The 8,662-nt window shown below is 55.6% G+C and overlaps 1 pseudogene; it reads right to left on the minus strand.

Moving 5' to 3' along the window:
• Nucleotides 1-3,127: 3,127 nt before the first annotated feature.
• LOC122901306 lies at nucleotides 3,128-3,246 on the minus strand (annotated as a pseudogene).
• Between the last annotated feature and the right edge of the window lie 5,416 nt (nucleotides 3,247-8,662).

Below are 8,662 nucleotides of genomic sequence, written 5' to 3' on the forward strand. Positions count from 1 at the left end.
AGATGACACAGACTCTGCTCCCCACGATGCTACTCTGACCAGGCTCCACCCGGAGGAAGCCACCACTGCGGACAAGGCCACTTGTGGTTCGGGGTGGCGAGGCATTTTGCAGGGAGGCTGCTGGTGTCTAGGGGCCGTTGGCATCTCAGGGCTGCTTACGCCTCCAGACTGCTGGCATCTAGGGGCTGCAGGTGTCAGGACCGACTGCTGGCCTCTAGGGTCTGTAGGCATCAGGACCGCAGGCGTCGAGGGACCGCTGACAACTGGACCCCAGATATCTCAGGACCGCAGGCGTCGAGGGACCGCTGACAACCGGACCACAGATGTGTCAGGACCGCAGGCGTCGAGGGACCCCTGACAACTGGACCGCAGGCGTCGAGGGACCGCTGACAACTGGACCGCAGATGTCTCAGGACCACAGGCGTCGAGGGACCGCTGACAACTGGACCGCAGATGTCTCAGGACCACAGGCGTCGAGGGACCGCTGACAACTGGACTGCTGGGCCGCCGCCGGAGGCTGGAGGCTGCAGGCGGCGGCTTGGGGCGGCGGAAGGCTGCAGGCTGCAGGCGGCGGCGCTCGGGGCCGCCGCCGGAGGCTGCAGGCTGCAGGCGGCGGCGTTCGGGGCCGCCGCCGGAGGCTGCACGCTGCAGGCGGCGGCGCTCAGGGCCGCCGCCGGAGGCTGCAGGCTGCAGGCGGCGGCGTTCGGGGCTGCCGCCGGAGGCTGCACGCTGCAGGCGGCGGCGCTCGGGGCCGCCGCCAGAGGCTGCAGGCGGCGGCGCTCGGGGCCGCCGCCGGAGGATGCAGGCTGCAGGCGGCGGCGCTCGGGGCCGCCGCCAGAGGCTGCAGGCGGCGGCGCTCAGGGCCGCCGCCGGGGGCTGCAGGCTGCAGGCGGCGGCGCTCGGGGCCGCCGCCGGAGGCTGGAAGCTGCAGGTGGCGGCGCTTGGGGCCGCCGCCAGAGGCTGCAGGCGGCGGCGCTCGGGGCCACCGCCAGAGGCTGGAGGCTGGAGGCGGCGGCGCTCAGGGCCGACGCAGGAGGCTGCAGGCGGCGGCACTCGGGGCCGCCGCCGGAGGCTAGACCGCCGGAAGCTGGAAGCTGCAGGCGGCTCGAGGCTGCAGGCGGTGGCTTGCGGCCAGGGGAGACTGGAGACTGCAAACATGGTTGTAGCTCTTACAAGAGCTGTTACAGCTCTTCTGTTCACCATTGACTCCCCTGCTCTCCGCCGACTTCCACCGCTCTCCACACCGCTTCACCGCTCTCCGCCGACTTCACAGCTCTCCGCGGACTTCACCGCTCTCCGCCGACTTCACCGCTCTCCGCCGACTTCACCGCTCTCCTCGGACTTCACTGCTCTCCGCCGACTTCACCGCTCCTGTAGCAGCCGCTGCTCTCGTGCAGCAGCCCCCCCCTTGACAGCCTGGCAGAGCAACCTTTATGGGGGTGGTTAAGCCCCGCCCCTACACAGGTGGCCAATTGAATTCCAATTTTCCCAGTGGATATACATAGGGCTTACTGATTGGATGTCTCCACGCAGTCTGCCCCACCCTTACATTCAGGGTCCACAAGCAAGTTCCTCTGGGAGGGGCAGACCCTTACATTCCCCCCTTTTCTTTGGAGATTAGTCAAATCCTTGACTTTTCAGATGGTTCTACCTTATATTGAACTATAAGACTAACATTTTATCGCCCCAATTTTCTTTAGTATGGCAACAATACACTCACAGTTTCTTTAGTCTTAGTTTCAGTCTATGGTCAGCAGGGTCTTTTGGCTGCATTTCCCATTTCTGGAGGGCATCCTTACTCTCAGCTCGTTTGACATGACCCCCATGAACCCAGGCCCTGATGCCTTCCACTTTTACTGCCGTGGGGGTGGTTAGGATAACAGTAAATGGTCCCTTCCAACGAGGCTCCAAATTCCCCACTTGATAGCGACGTATCCAAACCAAGTCCCCGGGTTGGTAAGGATGTGGTTCCACCGTCTCTGTTCCAGTATAGGCAGTTTGGATCCCTTCTTTTTAAGACAGACTGTAATGCCTGCAGTGACTGGGGTATAGACTGATCAGTCATTTCTGCTAAGGCAACCTCCTGTAACCTAGGACAGAGCTCCCAAACATTATTTTAAATGGGGTCACCTTGTTTATTACATCGTGCCCTGAGAGTAAAAGGAAGGAGATTTTCTATCCACCGCCAGCCTCCAGAATTAACTTTGTCAAGGTCTTTTCGAGAGTCTGGTTCATTCTCCTTGCTCAGAGCTCTGGGGCCAGTAGGCACACTGTAGTTTCCAGTTAGTGCCTGTGGCCTCGGCCATCTGTAGTGCCTTGGTGAATGCAATCAGCTTTGCTTTTCCACCGAGATCCTATGTGGCAGGGCTGAAATCCAGAGTCTCTGCCCAGGAGAAACCATTGCAGCCCCCGCATACCTCTTTTCCACTGACCATGTAACTACTCCCTTCTGTGAACAGAGTCATTTCCGCATCCGGGAGGGGAGTGTCTCTGAGATCCGGCCTTATTCCTGTGACTTGGGTTAAGACCTCCCCACAGTCGTGTGGATGGTCAGCTAGCTCTTCTGGCAGCAGTGTGGCTGGATTTAGCACTGCTGGGGGTCGGAAGGCCACTTTTGGTTCATTAAGGAGAAAGGCCTGATACCCCGTTACTTGGGCGTTCGTCATCCATCGGTCTGGTGGAGTCCGGAGAAGGCCCTTAATCGCGTGTGTGGTGGTTATAACAAGATTTTGGCCCAAAGTTAATTTACTCGCATCCTTAACCAGGAGGGCTGTTGCGGCAATTATGCGGAGGCAAGGAGGGAACCCAGCTGCTACTGGGTCTAGTTTCTTGCTAAGATAGACCACTGGCCTTCACCATGCCCTAGAGTCTGAGTCAAAATTTCTTTAGTCAGCCCTGCCTTCACATACAAGTGGAAGGGCTTGGTAACATCTGGGATGACCAATGCTGGGGCACACAGTAAGGCTCTTTGTAATTCCCGAAATGCTCCTTCTGCCTCAGCTGTCCACACTCTACCATAGTGAGTCCTCCCTCAGCCAGTTCGTAGAGAGGTTGTGCCATCTCCGTGAAGGTAGCATCCACAGCCTGCAGTAGCCCACCGTCCCAAGAAATTCCCTCTTGGAGATCAAAGCAAAAGCAACCGGTATTCCCTGGCAGTCTTCCATCCAAGTACTAACCAGGCCCGACCCTGCTTAGCTTCCGAGATCAGACGAGATCGGGCGCGTTCAGGGTGGTATGGCCGTAGACAATCATAAGGTTCTTACCCGATATTCTCAGATGAGTGTACGTGACACCCTATATAACATGGAACCGTCCTTCCCTTGCTGGAGGAAGCTGAACTTTCTCATACCCTACTGTTACCTTAATTTGTCCAGGCTTGGTTAGCTACCATATCTCTCTTGTTCATAGTTACATTGGCCCCCGGCCTTCTTGGGATACTGATGCCTTGTGGTCATACCCATTCTGTACAAAGGAGGAGGTAGTGGAGTGTTTCTAAGTGCTTGAGACAGAATGATGTTTCAGACAGATGGACATGTTGTTCAAAGATGCAGAGGCTGCAGAGAGCCAGCATATTCAGAAACGTGCCAGCAGCTGCACGTGTATCAATCGGGTCAGGTCCCTGGCAGTCTCCGATGGCTAAGATTTGAAGCCTTGACTCCCGAGCTCCTCCCATAGGCCCTTGTGTGACCCATCGAGTCCAGACATCAGAGAAGAGGGACGAGCAGCTCACGGAGCTTCAGAGAGTTTTCTTCCTCTTGGAAGATGGCTTCCTAGACTCAAAGTGGACCCTCAGGCTCTCGTTTTTCTAGGGCTGAGAGCCAACACAGAGGCGCTAAGCAGAGTCCAAATTCATTGCACAGAATTTCCCCTGTTCCATCTCCCAGATTCTGGGTGGAGGAGCCCAGAGAGAACAGCTGTGATCTGCTCTGCCATTGGAGCAGGGCTGTCCCTGGATGCTGTCCTGCTCGTGTCCCTCGTGGGAACTTAGGAGCGTCTTATTTAAGGTCTGTCTGTATAAACACTGGACTGGGCTACTCCATGGAGTAGATGATCATTATGCCATATGAAGCCCTGCAAGATTTAGGGTGCAGTCCATTCAGACTCCATAGTGGAAGCAGTGGAGCCATAGAGATACATTCACACAGTCAGGCATTTTCCAGATTCAAACAGGTTGGACATCCTCCCCTTTTGGTATCCCTGGCTAATGGGAGGTGATCAGTCTCCCCTTCCATTCTTTTACGAATGGATTTAGCTCTGACAGTGGCCTTAGGGCTGTTTATCTCTCTTTTACATATCTCCTACTTTTTACATACAGAGTTGCTTTTCTCATTTCCATCAGTCTTAATTACACTTAACAGAATTTTGTACTCTTAGAAATACCTTAACCTCTACTTAAGACTAAATATAAACCAATGGTGAGTTGTTACAACAGAATTCTTTAGATGGCAAATTTATCAATCAGTTAAGCACAGAATGTGTTCACCAGCAGATTTCAAAAGTACAAACCCAGTTCCAGCAAACAGCGCCCTAGCATTTCATCCCATTTGGTTAGGATCTAGATGTCCAACAAATTTAACTCCATTTGTCACTCAAGCAACCCTTCACAGTTTCAGGTTATCAAAGACTTCGGAAGCCACTTTAACAATTACTCATTAAACCCTTGAAACAGACAGTTAACCGTCAGCCCAGCCATCCCTTCGCCAACAGACCTCATGTTCCACCTGGGCCCATTCCACTTCAGATGCCATGCCTTCCCTGCCAGCAAGGGGGAGGGGCCAGGCAGTCCACGTCGGGCCAGAGAAGGCAAGGAATTCCCCGAAACAAAAGAAGTTTCGGCAGCTGCTTGGGAATATTCCTTAAAGTCTCTGTCTCGAGGTTGGTTCATCCCACAGTACCAGTTCTGCTTACCAAAAGTGGCCCACTAGGCACTTATTTTCCATGCCCGGCTCTAATGAGCATCAGCATTGGACACCTTAACCCGGCATTTGACTAACTCTAGGTAGCTCGTTATAGCCCTTAACACACAAAATGAGTGAGGGAGAAGCCCCACATCTATTATGAGGAACAGAGAGATGAAAGCTAGCGTCCCCTTACTCTCTGCTTGCCACATTCCTTCAACCATAACAAAACACAATAGACAACAAAAAACTAAAAACAAACAAATAACCACAACCCCAGTGGCCCTCGTCCAGAGCCTGCTGCTGGGGGGGGGGGGACTTCCTTTCCTGAGCTCCATGAGCTTTTTCATATTCTCCTATTATCTTGTTATTTACCTTTCTATTTGTTTTCCTTTAGAGTTCCTATAACCTTTAAATGGTTTATTGTAATGTATACTTTAGAAGTATGAATTGTGTCCAATCAAGTTCTGGACATTTTCACCATCCTAAATGAAACCCCATTCAAACATTGGTCACTCCCATCTCTTGGCAACCTATCTTAAGTAACTATTAATTTACTTTCTTTTCCTATAGATCTGAGTTTTCTGGACATTTCACATATAAACAGGATCATACATGTAGTCTTTTATCACTGGCTTCTTTAATTTGGCCTAATGTTTTCAAGGGTCATCGATATTATAGCATATATCAGTTGCCTTATAGAGTACAATATAGGTTTCTGATCCTTTTAAAATTTTGTATATTGTATGAGGTAGAAGTTTAACTTCATCCTTTAAAACAGGTGCTTACTGTTATAATTTCCCTTTAAGTACTGTTTTAATGGCATTCCATAAGCTTTGGTGTGTTGTTTTTGTTTTTGTATAGCTCAATGGATTTCCTAATCGGATTTTTCTCTTTGTCCTCCTGACCAAATTTATGGAGTGCATTGATTTCTATGCACTTTTTAATTTACCCAGAGCTTGCCACTGGTGGGGGCTATCTTTATCCCCAACCGTCTAAGGGGACTTGAACCCCTCAACTGTCAAAGGGAAGGCAGGGGACTCGAACCCCCCGACCGCCCAAGGGGACTCGAACCCCCCCGACAGCGCAGGGGGACTCGAACCCCCCCGACGGCGCAGGGGGACTCGAACCCCCCGACCGCCCAGGGGGACTCGAACCCCCGACCGCCCAGGGGGACTCGAACCCCCGACCGCGCAGGGGGACTCGAACCCCCCGACCGCCCAGGGGGACTAGAACCCCCTGTCGATCTATCAGCAGAGGGATGGGGCGTCCCCGCATCCACTCCAGCCCTGGGGAGCATGGCTGCGTCCAGCTTCTCCCCGGTGGGCTATACCCTGGAGCTCCAACCAGACAGACGGATAGGATCCCAATACCTCGGAACCCAATACTTCGAAACCCAATACTTCGAAACCCAATACCTCGAAACCCAATACCTCCGGAGGCTTTCCCTAAAAATTCTGATGCTGGCTCAGTTCTCGTCGGTTGATCCCGGACGAGCCCCCAAATGTAGGGTCCGTGATCAAAGGAACGAGACTGATACAAAGCGAAGGTCAAGCAAAACTTTATTTCGCGCCAAGCATCAGGAATCAAACTACCGGTCAGAGCTACCTCTTACGAAAAGGCGGTGACGATGAACCCAACAAGGTCACTTCCAAGAAGGCCACTCTGGACGAGGCCGCTCTAGATGACGTTGCTGCTCCACAGATGAGGCCGCTCCAAGATTGGAGCCGTTCCCAAGAAGAGGCCACTCCCAAGACAAGGCCAATGCTCAATGAAGTTTCTCCCAGGACAAGGCCGCTCCCAAGAAGAGGCTGTTCTGGACAAGACCATTTCCTGGATGAGGCCACTCCCAATGACGAAGAAGCAACAATGACAAGGAGGACAACCCAGATGACACAGACTCTGCTCCCCACGATGCTACTCTGACCAGGCTTCCACCCGGAGGAAGCCACCACTGCGGACAAGGCCACTTGTGGTTCGGGGTGGCGAGGCATTTTGCAGGGAGGCTGCTGGTGTCTAGGGGCCGTTGGCATCTCAGGGCTGCTTACGCCTCCAGACTGCTGGCATCTAGGGGCTGCAGGTGTCAGGACCGACTGCTGGCCTCTAGGGTCTGTAGGCATCAGGACCGCAGGCGTCGAGGGACCGCTGACAACTGGACCCCAGATGTCTCAGGACCGCAGGCGTCGAGGGACCGCTGACAACCGGACCGCAGATGTGTCAGGACCGCAGGCGTCGAGGGACCCCTGACAACTGGACCGCAGGCGTCGAGGGACCGCTGACAACTGGACCGCAGATGTCTCAGGACCACAGGCGTCGAGGGACCGCTGACAACTGGACCGCAGATGTCTCAGGACCACAGGCGTCGAGGGACCGCTGACAACTGGACTGCTGGGCCGCCGCCAGAGGCTGCAGGCTGCAGGCGGCGGCGCTCGGGGCCGCCGCCGGAGGATGCAGGCTGCAGGCGGCGGCGCTCAGGGCCGCCGCCGGAGGCTGGAAGCTGCAGGTGGCGGCGCTCGGGGCCGCCGCCAGAGGCTGCAGGCGGCGGCGCTCGGGGCCGCCGCCGGAGGCTAGACCGCTGGAAGCTGGAGGCTGGAGGCGGCGGCGCTCGGGGCCGCCGCTGGAGGTTAGAAGCTGCAGGTGGTGGCGCTCGGGGCCGCCGCCAGAGGCTGCAGGTGGCGGCGCTCAGGGCCACTGCCAGAGCCTGGAGGCTGGAGGCGGCGGCGCTCAGGGCCGCCGCCGGAGGCTGGAGGCTGGAGGTGGCGGCGCTCGGGGCCGCCGCTGGACACTGGAGGCTGCAGGCGGCGGCGCTCCGGGCCGACGCCGGAGGCTGCAGGCGGCGGCACTCGGGGCCGCCGCCGGAGGCTAGACCGCCGGAAGCTGGAAGCTGCAGGCGGCTCGAGGCTGCAGGCGGCGGCTTGGGGCCCGGGGGAGACTGGAGATTGCAAACATGGTTGTAGCTCTTACAAGAGCTGTTACAGCTCTTCTATTCACCATTGACTCCCCTGCTCTCCGCCGACTTCCACCGCTCTCCGCACCGCTTCATCGCTCTCCGCCGACTTCACCGCTCTCCGCCGACTTCACCGCTCTCCGCCGACTTCACCGCTCTCCGCGGACTTCACTGCTCTCCGCCGACTTCACCGCTCCTGTAGCAGCCGCTGCTCTCGTGCAGCAGCCCCCCCCTTGACAGCCTGGCAGAGCAACCTTTATGGGGGTGGTTAAGCCCCGCCCCTACACAGGTGGCCAATTGAATTCCAATTTTCCCAGTGGATATACATAGGGCTTACTGATTGGATGTCTCCACGCAGTCTGCCCCACCCTTATATTCAGGGTCCACAAGCAAGTTCCTCTGGGAGGGGCAGACCCTTACAGGGGCATGGCAAGCACATTATAATGTCTAATGGTCCAGCCACTGAGAGGAAGTACTAGAGGCAGGGCTCACGTTGAGAGTCTCAATGCGTGTTTATGCCCATGCTGCACTCAAACATGGGCGGGGCCTCATTGTGAATGCTGGCTTCTCCTACACTGTATGTTGGACAACATGTCATCCACAAGGTTTCTTGCCACGGGGAAAGAGGAGTTTTGATTTCTGCCTCACGTTCACCTCTTGGCAGGGTTTAGAGTTAAGGTCTATGTCCTGAAGCTTGAAAAGCTAGGTTGGCAAGAGATGATGAGCTAAGGCCATGGTGGGTCATAGTGCTCAGTGGGCGGTCAGCTCTCTGGGTGTTGGTCAGGAGGTCCGGGCTCAGGCTGTGTCAGAGAGTGTA

This window comes from Neovison vison, chromosome 2 (genome assembly GCF_020171115.1).
Source record: "Neovison vison isolate M4711 chromosome 2, ASM_NN_V1, whole genome shotgun sequence".
Taxonomy (NCBI): Eukaryota; Metazoa; Chordata; class Mammalia; order Carnivora; family Mustelidae; genus Neogale; species Neogale vison.